At 26.4% G+C, this 14,587-nt stretch overlaps 1 long non-coding RNA gene across 1 annotated transcript in view; it reads left to right on the top strand.

Annotated features, from left to right (window-relative positions):
* The window catches only part of LOC147802171 (uncharacterized), an 80,074-nt gene that overhangs the window by 39,783 nt on the left and 25,704 nt on the right, over positions 1-14,587 (top strand). The window lies entirely within an intron of this gene.

The raw sequence follows: 14,587 nt of genomic DNA on the forward strand, positions 1-14,587 counted from the left end.
AACAAAAATATGACAAGTTCGGAAGGGGGGTCGTCTAGTAAAATTTTCACAACCCGGAACGTTTTGGCGCGGAGACAACAAAGATGGCGGTCGGCTTCCCCGCTTGAATCGTTTTCAAAGAATGGCGGCTCTGACGGCAGCATTATGTTCGAAAGGCACCCATTAAATGTTCTTTTATATTTATTAAGAATTAATAATTAAAGTTCTTAAATTGGGCGGCCTTTTTTGCCGCTGGGGTTACCGTCGCGATCAAGAATCTATCATAGTAGTTAGGAATTCCGATGGATTTTGAACTTTCGAGTCGGTAGGGATTTTGTTCTTATTCGAACATCCCTCAGCCCTGCCTATGCGTCTTATTGATTTTATGATTCCTTTGAAGACTGCATTACGGCTGTGATCCCCGTAGCCATAACTTTACGACCGTAATAATTTAAGCTCATTCGAATTTTGTGGATATACCTGTTTAATGTTTGGTAGTTAATTATTTAATCTTTTTGTGGTATTCTTTTTCGAATATTTTACTTAATTAGTTTTTGTTACTACCAATTAAAAGTTTCTTTGGGTTATAATTAGAATTTGAAAGGAAATATGTTCTAATTAGGCAGTTATGGAAGCTGACGTAAGTATTATCTTGTATCAGCTCAAAGTTAGCTTTTCACTTATCTTGGAAATGTTAGAAAATTTGTTGGTTTATAAATTTTTATTTTCAATTAAGATTAAACTTAATTTTAAATATTTACTTAAATGCGTTAATCTAATATCTTGTGATAAATGCTTTTACAAAAAACTCTTCTTTGAAAATTAAATTTAAACTTGAATATATATTAGTAATCATTTTAAATTATTAATAATATAATTATTAGTAATTCGAATATTTAATGGAAAGTTTTTATTATATTTAATGATAAACTTTAAAATATAAAAAGTTAAAAGACATTGATTGTGTCTTTTTTTAATTAAAAAATGATTTTGAGCATTTTTTAATGAATATAAATAAAAGAAATAACAATAAGTCCTTTTAATTTTCTCATAAATTAAATTATTAGCTATGCATGTTCTTAAGTAATCGGAACCTATCATTGATCAACGAATAGGAATAGACAGTGATAGCTCATTACCCTATGATTGGCTAAGCAAATATTATAATTGTAAGTCAAAATAATGCAAGTCAAACCGTTTTATACGCATTGTATTTTCCTGCTAAAATTAGTGTAAAAGAATGTTAAAGATCCTCTTATTGATCCATTGACAACTGCCAAAGCTCTTACGTTATTGACCCTTTCCAAAGTAGTAACCAATCATGGAGAACCTATTCATCATAGTCACTTCCCCCACTCTATTTGATTGACAGGTACTGAGCCTACGGAGAACCCTTCTTAATACACCCCCTTTTTATGATGTCCCGCCTTTGGGACTTAGATTGTTTATTTATAATGTGATAAAAACAAAACATTGAAGATTTAAATCAAAACTTCCAAACTATTGAAAGCTTTATAAATTTAAAAAATTTTAAATAATAATAATTGAATAAAAATAATATTTTTATTCAGTTCAATAATTTGTTAGTCTTTGATAAATTATGAGCACAATGTTATTTTACAATATATTGAAAACTGATGTTAATTTTTTTTGAAATTTAGCTGTTTCATTAACTAAGAATTTTATAAATAGATAATTTAAAGAAATAAATTTAGATAAAAATTTTTTCCTTCATATATTGTTTTGAATTCAAATAATAAGGAATATATTTGAATTCATTTTATATGGAATTTCTTTGAATATTTGAATATTGAAATATACTTGATGTGATGGCAACAAAGTATGGAGAACTAATAAATGTATAGTGGAATTCAAAATTAAATCTAAAATTTATTAATTAATTTATTTTTAACCGAATGTAATAGATGGATAAGGTTGTTTGTTAAAATATCTTTTCATTTTTGCAGATTAAGGAAATATAGTCAAAGTTTGAGAAATGAAATATTTAAAATTTTTTTGATGCTCAACAATTAATAAATTTTTTAATAGTCGAATATAAGACTGAGGTAGTTTTTATGGCTGTTTTATTTCATTTACATCTAGAATGGAAATTTATTATTATTGTAGAATATATCGTTTTCTAAAACGGGAAGAAAAAAAAGAAAAAAAGAAAATCGATCAATTTGAACGAAAAAAAAAGGTATTTAATATAGCTAGTGGAATATAGTTAACGGAAAAAGAATAATTCTTTTTAAATTTTTTAATGTATACATATTAAAATGTAAATATAAATATAAGCCTGAGAATAATGATGTGATGGTCATTTCTAGTTTAGATGGAACAAATTTATATAATTAAAAAAAATCAGTTAACACTTTTAAAATACAATAAATCAATAACTTTTATCTTTGTATATGAAACTCATTGATATGTAAGTGTTAAATAATTGCACATGAAACAAATCTTTATTAAATACTTAGCTTTGTAAAGAACTCACCAGTAACTGAGTTTAATTTTTTATGGCTTTAATGAGACATTTATTTAATAATAATAATAAAAATAAATTATTAAAAAAACACGTTATATTTAATAATTATCATACGTCTATTACATATTAATTATTTTATATTATTAAAGCTCACATAGAGTTGAAAATAATTGTATTTATCTTCATTTTAATCTCAAATAAAACACATTCAAATAAATTATGTTAATGCACTTGCTTATTTCAACAAATCAATACAGAATTTTCAAACTTGTTTAGAAATTGTAACAAATATGCGTTATCTAACAATCGTATGCTTATTTTTTTTTAGCTGCTTTGCTCTATCAAAACTTACTTAGGAGCTAAAAGTTAAATCTTAATCTTAATTTGATCTTAAAGAAAGCAAACTCATATGAACAAAGTTAATGTATCTGAGTAAAAAATTATTGATTTTTAAACATCACTGATCATAAAAGCACGCGAATTATAACAGTAGAGAAACTAAATTAATTAATTATTTTGCTTTATAAAGAATTACTTAAAACTAAAAATTCTGATTTAGTATTTAATTAAACTTGTTTTACAGAAAACATAATCATTATTGTATCTTTTAAAGCCTAAATCAAAAAGTAGATGTAATATAAAAAGAAAACATTTGACGTGTATTTTATGCAATAAAATAAATAACTTAGCTTAACTGTATGGAGGAGATGGTATTTTCTGATTTTATTTTTAAATTATTTATATATATATATATATATATATATATATATATATATATAGAGAGAGAGAGAGAGAGAGAGAGAGTGAGCTAAGTGTTGTTTGGAATGTGTTTAACTTTACCTTAGTTTAAATTAATCAGTTAGTAAAATTAGTTCAATTAGTTTGAAAATAATGAATTTAGAAATCTCTCGCTTGCCGATTTGCTTTTACCAGTTATCAAAATCTGCCATTTTATAAAATAAAGAAATAAAAATATGCCAAAGTCTTTGATCTCCGGTAGCTATAAAATGTTCGAAAATAACATTGATTATTCTTTTACTGTTTAAGAATTACTAGTTTTGATTAATACAGATTATTAAAATAAATTTCGACCGAATGACATTACTTTGAAAAGGGATTTATTATGAAGATTAAACGTTATAAATCATTAGTGAAGTTTCTATTCTATAATGATTAAAATTGATGATAGTTACTAAATTGCAATGAATAATTATAAAAAGAAAGCATTTAATACGGAAAAATGGAAAGGGAAATTCAATCAAATGATATCAAAATTCGTCTTTTACCTATATTGTCTTTTCTCCATATTTTATCCATAATAATTATAAAAAGAATGTACATAATATGGAATAATAAGAGGAGAAATTTATCAAATGATATCAAATTTGTCTTTTACCCATCTCTATTCCATAATAATTATAAAAAGAATGTATATTATAAGGAATAATCGAAGAGTAAATTCATCAAATGATATCAAAATTCGTCTTTTATCCATTAAAGTGGATAATGTCAAGTGAATATTTTTTTCTGTTACCGACCATTTTAACTTGAACTGTGTTATTCAAATATAAACATTAACTATGTAAGTACTGCATTATGATAGACACAACTATTTTGTTTCTTCCAAATAAATACGAAAAATTAGTAATAAGCAAAAATATTACCTAAAAAATTGTATAATTACGAAAAATTAGAAATCTTTTTTGCAAAAAACAAAAGAAACCGTACTTACACAGCTAAAATTTTTTTTTTGAAAAATCAACAACCGTATTCTAACAAAGCAGTCAAATAACCATAAATAAAATGGTATTTAAACTGTGAACTGTGAGAAAAACCATTAACAGCTTTCAACTAATACGGTCAAACAACCAGAATTTTATCGCACCAACTCGACCCACTTAATGAAGCCATTTAGTAGCTTGTAACTGGGTACATATTATTGACGAGAGAGCTAATCTGTCAATCTCATGAGTGTCAGAATCTCAGCTTTGACTTTACAATATTTCCTTCGTTTCCTTTAACACGTGAAGAGATTCCAGTGCCCTGCACACCTCAACGTATGACCCTGGAGTATTAGAATACTTTCAATCACGCATAGATGAATTGCATTATAAAGTTTCTTATCATAGAAAAGATTCGTACTTCCCATCTCTTACTATAGGAGAAAAACTAGATAAATTAATTTAACCACATTCCATGGTTCATTTGTTTAAACACAACTCAACCACAGCCTAACTCAACGCCTGTTACCGCCGAAAAATTTAACTCTAATGTCCAGTTAAATTTCCTTTTTACTGTTGTGAAACCATGCAAGTTGTAAATGGTTTGAAAACATTATAGTGCTGTATTCATGGTATTTTTAACTATTCTAGTTGTAAACGGTTTCAAAACCGTATAAGTAAAAAATGTTCTTTACCGTGAACTTTTCGGTTATTTTACCGTAAATTTAGAATGAAAATTCTAGCAATATAGAAATAGACACTAGGCTCAACTGGATTAATATACCCTATTGTTTTCACAATATGTTATACATTATTATGTATAAATACATTATAACCATCTACACAATATGTATAGATACATTAAAGTCCTCTATACAAGTGGACATTAATGGCTGGAAAAATTAACTGTCAAATATGGTCATAGTTATTTTTTTCGTCGTTAATGTTGCATAATTTTTTTAAAAGTAATGAGTAAAATTTTGTACCTTTGTTCTTTTAGTGTATTTACAGGCACTCGACAAGTTATTAGTATGTACTGTATTACAGGTACTCGAAATGCCATTCACAAATCAGAATAAATTCTTTTATTCAGTCTTCTTTTTTTTATGAAATAATATTTGTAAAACATCTTGCCTACAAATATGCGAATATGCAATACGCTTGAATATGCTTACAAATATGCGAATTTAGGTAAAAAAAAATACAAAAAATTGTAAAAAATCACAGAAATTTTTTGGAATGCTTGATAAATAATAGAAAAATGTCGTTTGATTAAAGAAATTAGTTTCATACGATTTCTCGCTAGAATATTAAATCAGCTAATAAATTGTTATGCTGAAAATATCTGCAGAAAACAGAATCATGCATGAACTTAGGAATTTATGACTCAACACAATAAGAATTTTTATTTAGTCTTAAAGTAATCTTTTAAAGCCAACAATGCTCTTCGACTGCGAAACGATTTAAACATGGCGATGTTATTCAAGGTAAAAATTGTGGTTTTTAATAGTTCATTATTTTCGAAACAGACTTTATGGATTTTATGCATGATGTTATGATTTCTAAACCTAAGCCTGATCGGTGATCGACGGAACATTTCTTGTTAGTATAACAGGGGAGGGAATGAAAGATATAAATACATTTATGAGTAGAAACATAAGTGGATGAATACATCTGATATCTAACAAACCCGCGCCATTTCGGTATATGCGCATTGCTAATTTTTTTTTTTTGAACAATTATTTTGAACTAGGAATGTTAACAAAGACTGTAATCACCGCAATAAAGATCCGTCTTCAAATTGGATCCGCCAATTTCGTGTCCTTCTCAGGTATTAATTTTTGGGATTTTTCTCTTCCTGTGAGGACTATGTATTTATCTGGATACATCAGAGGGTGGTGATGCATAGAGAATTCTTTTTTTTTTTTTTTTCGAACATTGGAAAGAAAGAAAGGGCGTTCTAGAGCAGACGGTCCAAAAAACATGTACATGGGTGAGGGCTGACAGGCGATGATGGATTGGTCCAGGTCGTCCTTCCATTACATCCCCCTGATCAGGGATTTTCACTGAATAAACTGCCCCTTTCCCCCCCTCTCTCCCCAAAAGGAAACGGAATAGGGATTCCCTCGCCCACTTTTATACTCCCCTTTTACGTTGGCTTTTTCTCTAAAATAGGTATTTGTTCGATACAAACGAATGTTCTGTTGCTAGTAGGGGAAATGTTCAAAATCCTTGAAAATATCATTAATTTCATAATTACAAATGACTTATTAATTAAAAAATTCATTCATTCAAAAACTCATTAATTCAAAAGTTCCTTAATTAATTCATGTAGGTCTTAGGGCAATATAATGATAAGCCACATTTACGAATTATTCAGGAGAGCATTTTTGCCAGAAACCCCTAGAGTTGAAGTATGGCAATGGCGTATTTCTGTGTATTATGCTATTATATTCTGTATCTAATGCTATTATTAAGTGAAAACACACTATATTAAATAGTATACTGAAGGTCAAGATTTTTAAAAATGTAATAAATAAATATAATATAGTGAATAGTAATAGTTTAAATAGACTCTTTAAAATATTATACACTGTTAAAATTTTCATTCTAAAATTATGGTAAAATAACAGGCAGCTGTCTGTCCATCCGATTAACCGTAAAGTTTACGGTAAAGAACTTTTTTTTTCCTTTATGGTTTTGAAACCATTTACAAAAATATGGTTATAAAACCATGAATACTAAACTGTACGGTTTTTTAACCATTCACAACTAGCATTTTTCAAAAACGTAACATTTTTTATTTTATTTAAATTGACATAGGAGCTTAGGTTTTCGTAAGGTAATGGGCATTGGAGAGTGCCGGACACTGGAAATTCGTCACGTGATGAAAGGAATGGAGGAAATATTGTGGTGTCAACACTAGGACTCGAACCCCAGTTCTGCCGGTCATGAGATTGACAGATAAGCCCGCTCGGCTATGATATGTACGCAGTTGCAAAGAACTAAGTAGCTTCATAAGGTGGTTCTAGTTAGTGAGATAAATTTCTGGTTGTTTTACCGTATTGGGTGAAAACAGTTAATAAACAGTTTTTGTTTAACTTAACAGCTTGATTACCATTTTATTTACAGCTACTTGACTGTTTTGATTAAATGTGGTAAAATAACCATTCAATAAATTGTTATTGAACCATTTTTTCCGAGAAATTTCTAACAGTGTAGATAGATAGTATGATGTATTGAATATAAATAGTATACATAAATATCATAAATTACCATATACCATAATATTATCATATAATCAATGTAAATAGTGTAAATAGATAGTACAAATAAGTACCATAATATAGTTAATACAAATAGCATAAATATATAGTATAATATTGAGAATGTTAATAGTTTAAATAAATAGTAAGGTATAATGATGGTCAAGAGTCATATAAATATTATAAATAAATAAATACAAACAATAAACATTAAATAAAAAATTATAAATTAAAATACTATATTATATAAAATATTTTAGGAAATATTTATTTTATAAAATAAAAATATTTTAGGTTGAGTCTTAAAATTATGACATATTATTATTTCTGTTTATTAATAATCTTTAGATTTTCTTTCTTTTTTTAATTAATTTTATGTTAAGTCGTAAAAAATTCAAGTTCTTTCAACATAAATAATAATTTTGGATATTTGGATGATTTTGATTTTTTCAGTATGTATATTGATTCATTATCAATGTTAATTTTGAAAAAATTTGCTTTAAATTCTGTATGCAACCACACTGCAACCTAGATACGTTCTAAGTAAATTGATTTTTTCTTCAACAGAATTGTAAAAATTAAAGTTGGGAAAAAAAATTAGTTAAGACATTTTATCGAAGATTTAAATACAATCAAATAAATATTTTTAATCAATATTTGAATTTTAAATCAATATTTTAGTTTTGTATAGCTTATATATATATATTTTTTTAAAAAAAGCCATTTTTTCTATTTTACATTTCACTATTAAAATTAAATCAAATATGATTATAAAGAAAGGCGCGCTTTTTCAAATTTTTAGAAACAATTTACTCTATTAATTCAACTTGTTTGGTGAACTTCTTTTAGACATATAATCCATAAGAAATCTGTTTATAACTCAATCTGCTGTAGGAAATTTTATTTAAAATACATTATTCTGATATTTTATTCTTATATTTTAATCTAGAAGTACGTTTTTAATTTCTAAAACTACATTAGATAATTTCTAAGATTATACATATTTTTAAAAAACCTTATTAGTCATAGTTCAAATTTCAAAAAAATTGAACTATAATACAATATTTATTTGAATCATAATGAACAATTATGAAAAACTAAATAAGTTTGAATTTTTATGCCATAAAATATTGTTATATAAAAATAATTCTTTTAGTAGTAATCGGAATGCTTATATTTGTTAGCTATTTTTGTACCAAATATGTGTTTGCGATAGAATATTTAAAAAAATGTTCATATTGTTTTAATGAAACACATTAAAAGGCACATAACAAAAAAAGTGATTTTCTTGCAGCGTTCATTAGAACAACATTGTTCTAAGAGTTGCCAAATCTGAAATAAAAATAACTAACTTCTTTTTTTAAACGTTTCGGGGTCATTGTGAAGAGACAAAAATATCTACAGTGTTAAATTATATGAACTGCAATTGGGATAACTGAAATACTGAAATAAATAAAAGTTAAACGGTATTTTTGTGCCTCGACTAAAATCAAGCATTGAAGTTTTTCTCGTTGCAACATCAAAGCAATTGATTTGAAACAGTCTCATTGTTATTTTCTGATCAGAAACCGAAAAAAAATGTTGCTGTTGATTTCTGACTTATAAAATAAAGACTGTTTCGAAGATGTCTCATTGTTATTATGTGACTTGTCGAAACAAGTGCCGCTTTCTTTTTTTAATGCAATGATGATTGTTGTTGCAATAACCATAATTAATAAAAAATGTATAATTAGTAACAAATGCTTAATTAGAACGCTTAATTGCGTTATTGTTTTAAAGGAATGATGATTGTTGAGTCAATAATCATTATTAGTAACAAATGCATAATTAGCAACAAATGCATAATTGCTTTCTTTTTTTAAAGCAATAATGATTGTTGTTGCAATAACCATAATGAGTAAAATGCATAATTAGCAACAAATGCATTAACTGCTTTACCATAATAAGTAACAGCATTTGTTACTTAATTGCTTTACAATAATTGGTGCAAATGCATAATTAGCAACAAATGCATAATTGCTTTCTTTTTTTAAAGCAATGATGACTGTTGCTGCAATAGCCATAATTAGCAACAAATGCATTATTGCTTTCTTTTTTACAAAGCCCTAATGATTGTTGTTGCATTAACTGTAATTAGTAACAAATGGATAATTGGCAACAAATGCATAATTAGTATAAAAAAAAATTGACGCCATATTTTCTTACCTTGTTAATAATTTTTTTCTTCTTTTTTTCTGATTAACAACAAATAACTGCTGTTGTTTATTGTTGATTAATGAATAACAACTGTTTTGTTGCTGTTATTTTTGTGGTGTTATAAAGAGAGGCTGACACTGGGAGTGCTGTTTTTTCTTGTCAGTTATGTGTTCATTAATTAGATCCTTTATCATAAAGTGTATTTGTAGCTATAAACACGGAATTTATAAATTTGTTTATTCTAAGCACTCAAAGTCAAGATTATGGCCAATTCATTTTTGGAGGCTTAATTTAGAAAGTCCTACTTACATTTTCACAAGAAAAGAACAGAAATATAGGTCTTAGAAATCAAATAAATTTTAGGTAATCAATTTTTAAGTAATAGGTTAGCTTAATGGGTTTTTCCTTATAAATCAATCGTTATCTCAAATCTATCTCAACATTACGAAAAAAATGCACTTACACTGTCAGAAGTTTCATTCTAAAACAGGCAGCAGTCTCTCTCTCCAATTAACAGTAAAGTTTACGGTAAAGAACATTTACGGTATTGCAACCGTTCACAACTAGGGTGGTTCAAAAACCATAAATACAAAATTATACGGTTTTTTAACCATTTACAACTAGCATGGTTTAAATATCGGCAGAAAGAAATTTAGCTAGTCATTGGAGATAGTTCATCAGCTTTATGGTGCTGCCACTTGTATGTGAATAAGAGTATCGAATTCTTATAGTCCAGGGTAAAAAACTGGGGAATGCAGGACACTGAAAACTCGTCATGTGTTGAAGGGACTGGAGGAGATATCGTGGTGTCAATGCTGGGGCTCGAACCCCCGTTCCGGCGGCCATGAGATTCACTGATTAGTTCTCTCGGCCATACTATGTACCTTTCTGCAGAAATAAAGTGGCTTCATTAGGTGAACCTAGTTGGTGCGATAAAATTCTGGTTGTTTAACCGCATTAGATAAAAAACAGTTTATAAACGGTTTTTCTCACAGTTAACAGTTTGAATATCATCTTATATGGTTAGTTGACTGTTTTCTTTGAATATAGTAAAATAAGAATTAAATAAATTGTTATTCAACCATTTAAAGCCAAGGAATCTCTAACAGTGTATAAAGGAATACTAAGCGTCAACTGTTTTAAAACTCTTTCATTGTTATTATCAGACCTGTAGAAATCAGCGCTGTTTTTTTCTACAACTATTGCTGTTGCAGTAAGTGTTGCTATTTCCCGACAATTACTGCAACTTTGTTGCCACCGTTTCGTTATTACGTGTTTCTGATAAATAACCAGAAATTTTTCCTTTGATCATCAATAATAATTGCTGCTGTTACAAGTTGTTTCATTGTTATTACCTGATTTATAGAAGCATATGTTATTTTTTCTACAATAACTATTGCTATTTTCACAGACAATTAGTAAGAAATAATGAGAAAAAAGTAAAATGAATTTTAGTATAGGGATATAAGTCTTATTAGCACATTGCGGTAAGTCCTTAAAAAGGAAAAAGGAAATAAATAAATTCAAATTTAGGATTTGCAGTATATTGTGTCTCGATTAAGTTGTAAGGGGCTGTATAAATATTACACAAGTATCTAAAAGTGGAGGGAATTGAGTATTTTTGCTCTCAAAAGTGGAAGAAGGGCTTGAGTAATGTTTACGTAGGACACTAACATCCTCATATTAGAAAATAATAAATAAACAAAACAAAATTAATTTTTATTTAATGTAAATGTGTGTAAAACAATTACACATGAAGTTTGAATAATAATTAAATTTTCAGAACAAAAAAAGCCGGAATTTTTCTTTTCAGGAGGTATCAAAATTTCATAAAATGTTTTTTTTTATTAAATAAATTTTTTCCTCTTTTATTTGATTTTAATTAAATAATTCATAAATATAGATTACTTTAGTTAAAATTAAAGCAAACGAGAAGGTAGTTAAGACTTTCTTACTTAGGCACGGAAGTGATTTTTAAAGTGCTTTTCATTCACTGAAAAATTGGAGCGGAGGTCCAAGAAGACCAAAAACATACTATCGTTATATTTGAATGGCCCCTAACTTCAATCCTGAAAACACAACAGGAGAATGTCAAACGTAAAGTTTTAAGGAGAATTATTTTAAATTTATTTTGTTTGATTTAAGTCACATTGCACAATTTTTAAAATTTTATTTGATGTAAGTTATAATGAACAATTTTCGAAATTTATTGTAAATGATGCAAGTCATTTCTAGCTATTGTTAAATTTACTCTAAATGATATTAACTCGAATGAACAATTTTTAAAATTATCCTGATTGTGTAAGTTACAATGAACAGTGTTGAAAATTTATTATAGATGATGCTGTAAGTCCTAATGAAAACTTTTTAAAATTTATCAGACATTATTTAGGTTGTAAGTTGTCCAAGTGACAATTTTTTTTTTTTTTTTTTTTTTTTGTTTTGCTAGTGATATACTTATATTTTAATATCTTTTCATAATCTAAAAAAAGAAAAGAAAAGAAAAGGAAAAAAAAATTACATTTTAACATTTTAAAAGCTTTATATAGTTCAGTATTTTTTTTTTAATTAAAATACTTACTGCTTTAAAACTTTAAGATATTTTTGATCTTTTATGACTCGAAAATAATCATTTAACAAGTACATAAAAAATTAGATGCCTGCGCTATGTACCGTTGGGGAAAACGTAGCAAAATGTAAAACGTATAATTTAGTCGATAAAAAGTATATTTATTTTTATTTGGAGTCATGGAACGCGGAAATGATGATGTTTAATTGCTTTTATGAGTAAAGATGTTCGCTTCCACGGCAATTCGATAGGCGGATATGACGTCATAAAAACCGTTGGCCGATCTAAATTGTTTCTACGTAATACTTAATATACCTCGTTATGATTGTCATGGTTCGTCTGAAAAAAGAAAAAGAAAAAATTATAACGATTGTTTTTACGGAATTTAACGAAGCATTAAACTTCAGCTACAAAATACTTGAAACAGAAATAAATGCATTTAAATTTTAAACCAATAATAAATAAGTAAAAATTTTAAATCACTAAAAAAAATTTTTATAAACAAAAATAAATTAATAATTTGTTTGGGGCAAATTATAATTATAATTTAATTTGATTGTTTCGCTGAATAGTTGGATTCGTTAGTTAGTTAAAGATTTAGATTAGTTCTGTTAACGTATTCAATAGAAATAAAACGATTTTTTTCCTTTTTTTGTGAGCAAAATATTTATAAAATGTTTAACAAACACTAAAATCATAATTTCAAGTGTAGTAGAATAGAAGTGATTGGGGTGATCAGCAGTGATTTAAAGAAACAGGACTGATTTAAGTTAATAATATTGATATATTTTAACAATATCGATTTAAATAAACAGTAATAAGTAAGAATTAGAGTGTTAGTAATGATTTTGATGAATAATTTTCATTAAATTGAGTGATAATGATTTAATGAGTAGTAATTAAATAGATCAAGGATATTTTTTATGGCGAATTTTCCTAAATAGATTTAATTGAACTTTAATTTAGTTAAATTCATGAAAAAGAAAGAAGCTTTTTTTCTGACCATAAACGGATCTTTTGAGAACAATTTCTGAAACAGAAATTGAGAAATTTCATAAAAGCGTTAGAGTGCAATTTGTGAAATTTCAAAAAAGCGTTAGAGCTCAATTTGAGAAATTTCATAAAAGCGTTAATATATGTAAATATATTCTATTATTGAATTAATACATTTTAGGAATTAATACCAATATAAATATAAATCTAAAACTCTTTTTTGTATTTTCTAGGAATAATTATTATTTAAATTTTTTTTAAAAAAAGTAACTCAAATTTGTAGACCATTTTTAAAAATATAATTAAGGATTTCTTTGTTTTTGAGAAGTTATTAAACTCTTTAGAATGTTCTGTAAAAACAATATTTCTGTTCCCTGGGCAATAAAGAATCCGCTTTAAAAAAGAATAATTTTAAAAACAAATTTAAAAGCCTAAAATTAATAACATAAATATAAACTATTAAATACTATATTTTTTGTTATTTTTTTATAGCCATGTATACGTAATTTTAATAAAATTCTACATATTTCTATACAACATATTTATTCTTAAAAGTTTTAAATTTCTTTTGAAATGTTTTGTCTTAAAATATATTGTTATGCAGTGCTGAAATTGTTTAAAATTCATTCAAAAAATTTCATTAAACATAAAATTATGTTTTCGTTCTATTTTAAATTTGCTGAAGCTTTTGGGAAAAAAATCTGCACACCTTAAAATCACTTAATAAAAAATCACAGTGTTAGTATGCCAGTGTGCTTTTAATGTGGGCATATTTGCATTTGTAATGTTAGTAATTAAAAAAAAATTTAAATATGAATTTACAGCTCCTATTAAATTATTAATGATATTCTATTCGAATGATAAAGGTTTTGAATTTTTATGAGTTTACTTGTAACTTGCAAAAAGTATCAACACACGTCAAAAGCTAATTGGACAAAATAAAATTTTGTTTTTTTATTGTAAAGGAAATTTTTTCAATACATTTATATTTAACGGAATCTATCCTAACTTTTATGTAATAAAAATTGAATGTTAAAGTATTTGAGCATTGCCATGAAAAAAAAATTCACCCTAAATTAATTATTCAGTGAAATTTTTAAAAGCACAAACTTTTGTAAGAAGTTTATCAAAATTTCAGGTTTTGTAAATTACGTCTGTAATTTCACATTATTCGAATATTAATAATTTTGATTTTGAAGCAGTTTTTAATGCAGCTTCAGATAAGCTGAAACTGTAAAATAATGAAAACAAAATCAAATTATTTGCCTTACATTCAACATTTGGTAAATAATTTATTTATTTATTTATTATTATTTTTTTTAAAAATTTCTAATGGTAAAAGTAATTTATAATTTGCCTAATGCTATTTAATAAA

This window comes from Parasteatoda tepidariorum, chromosome 10 (genome assembly GCF_982258835.1).
Source record: "Parasteatoda tepidariorum strain Cologne lab strain chromosome 10, Ptep-v5.0, whole genome shotgun sequence".
Taxonomy (NCBI): domain Eukaryota; kingdom Metazoa; phylum Arthropoda; class Arachnida; order Araneae; family Theridiidae; genus Parasteatoda; species Parasteatoda tepidariorum.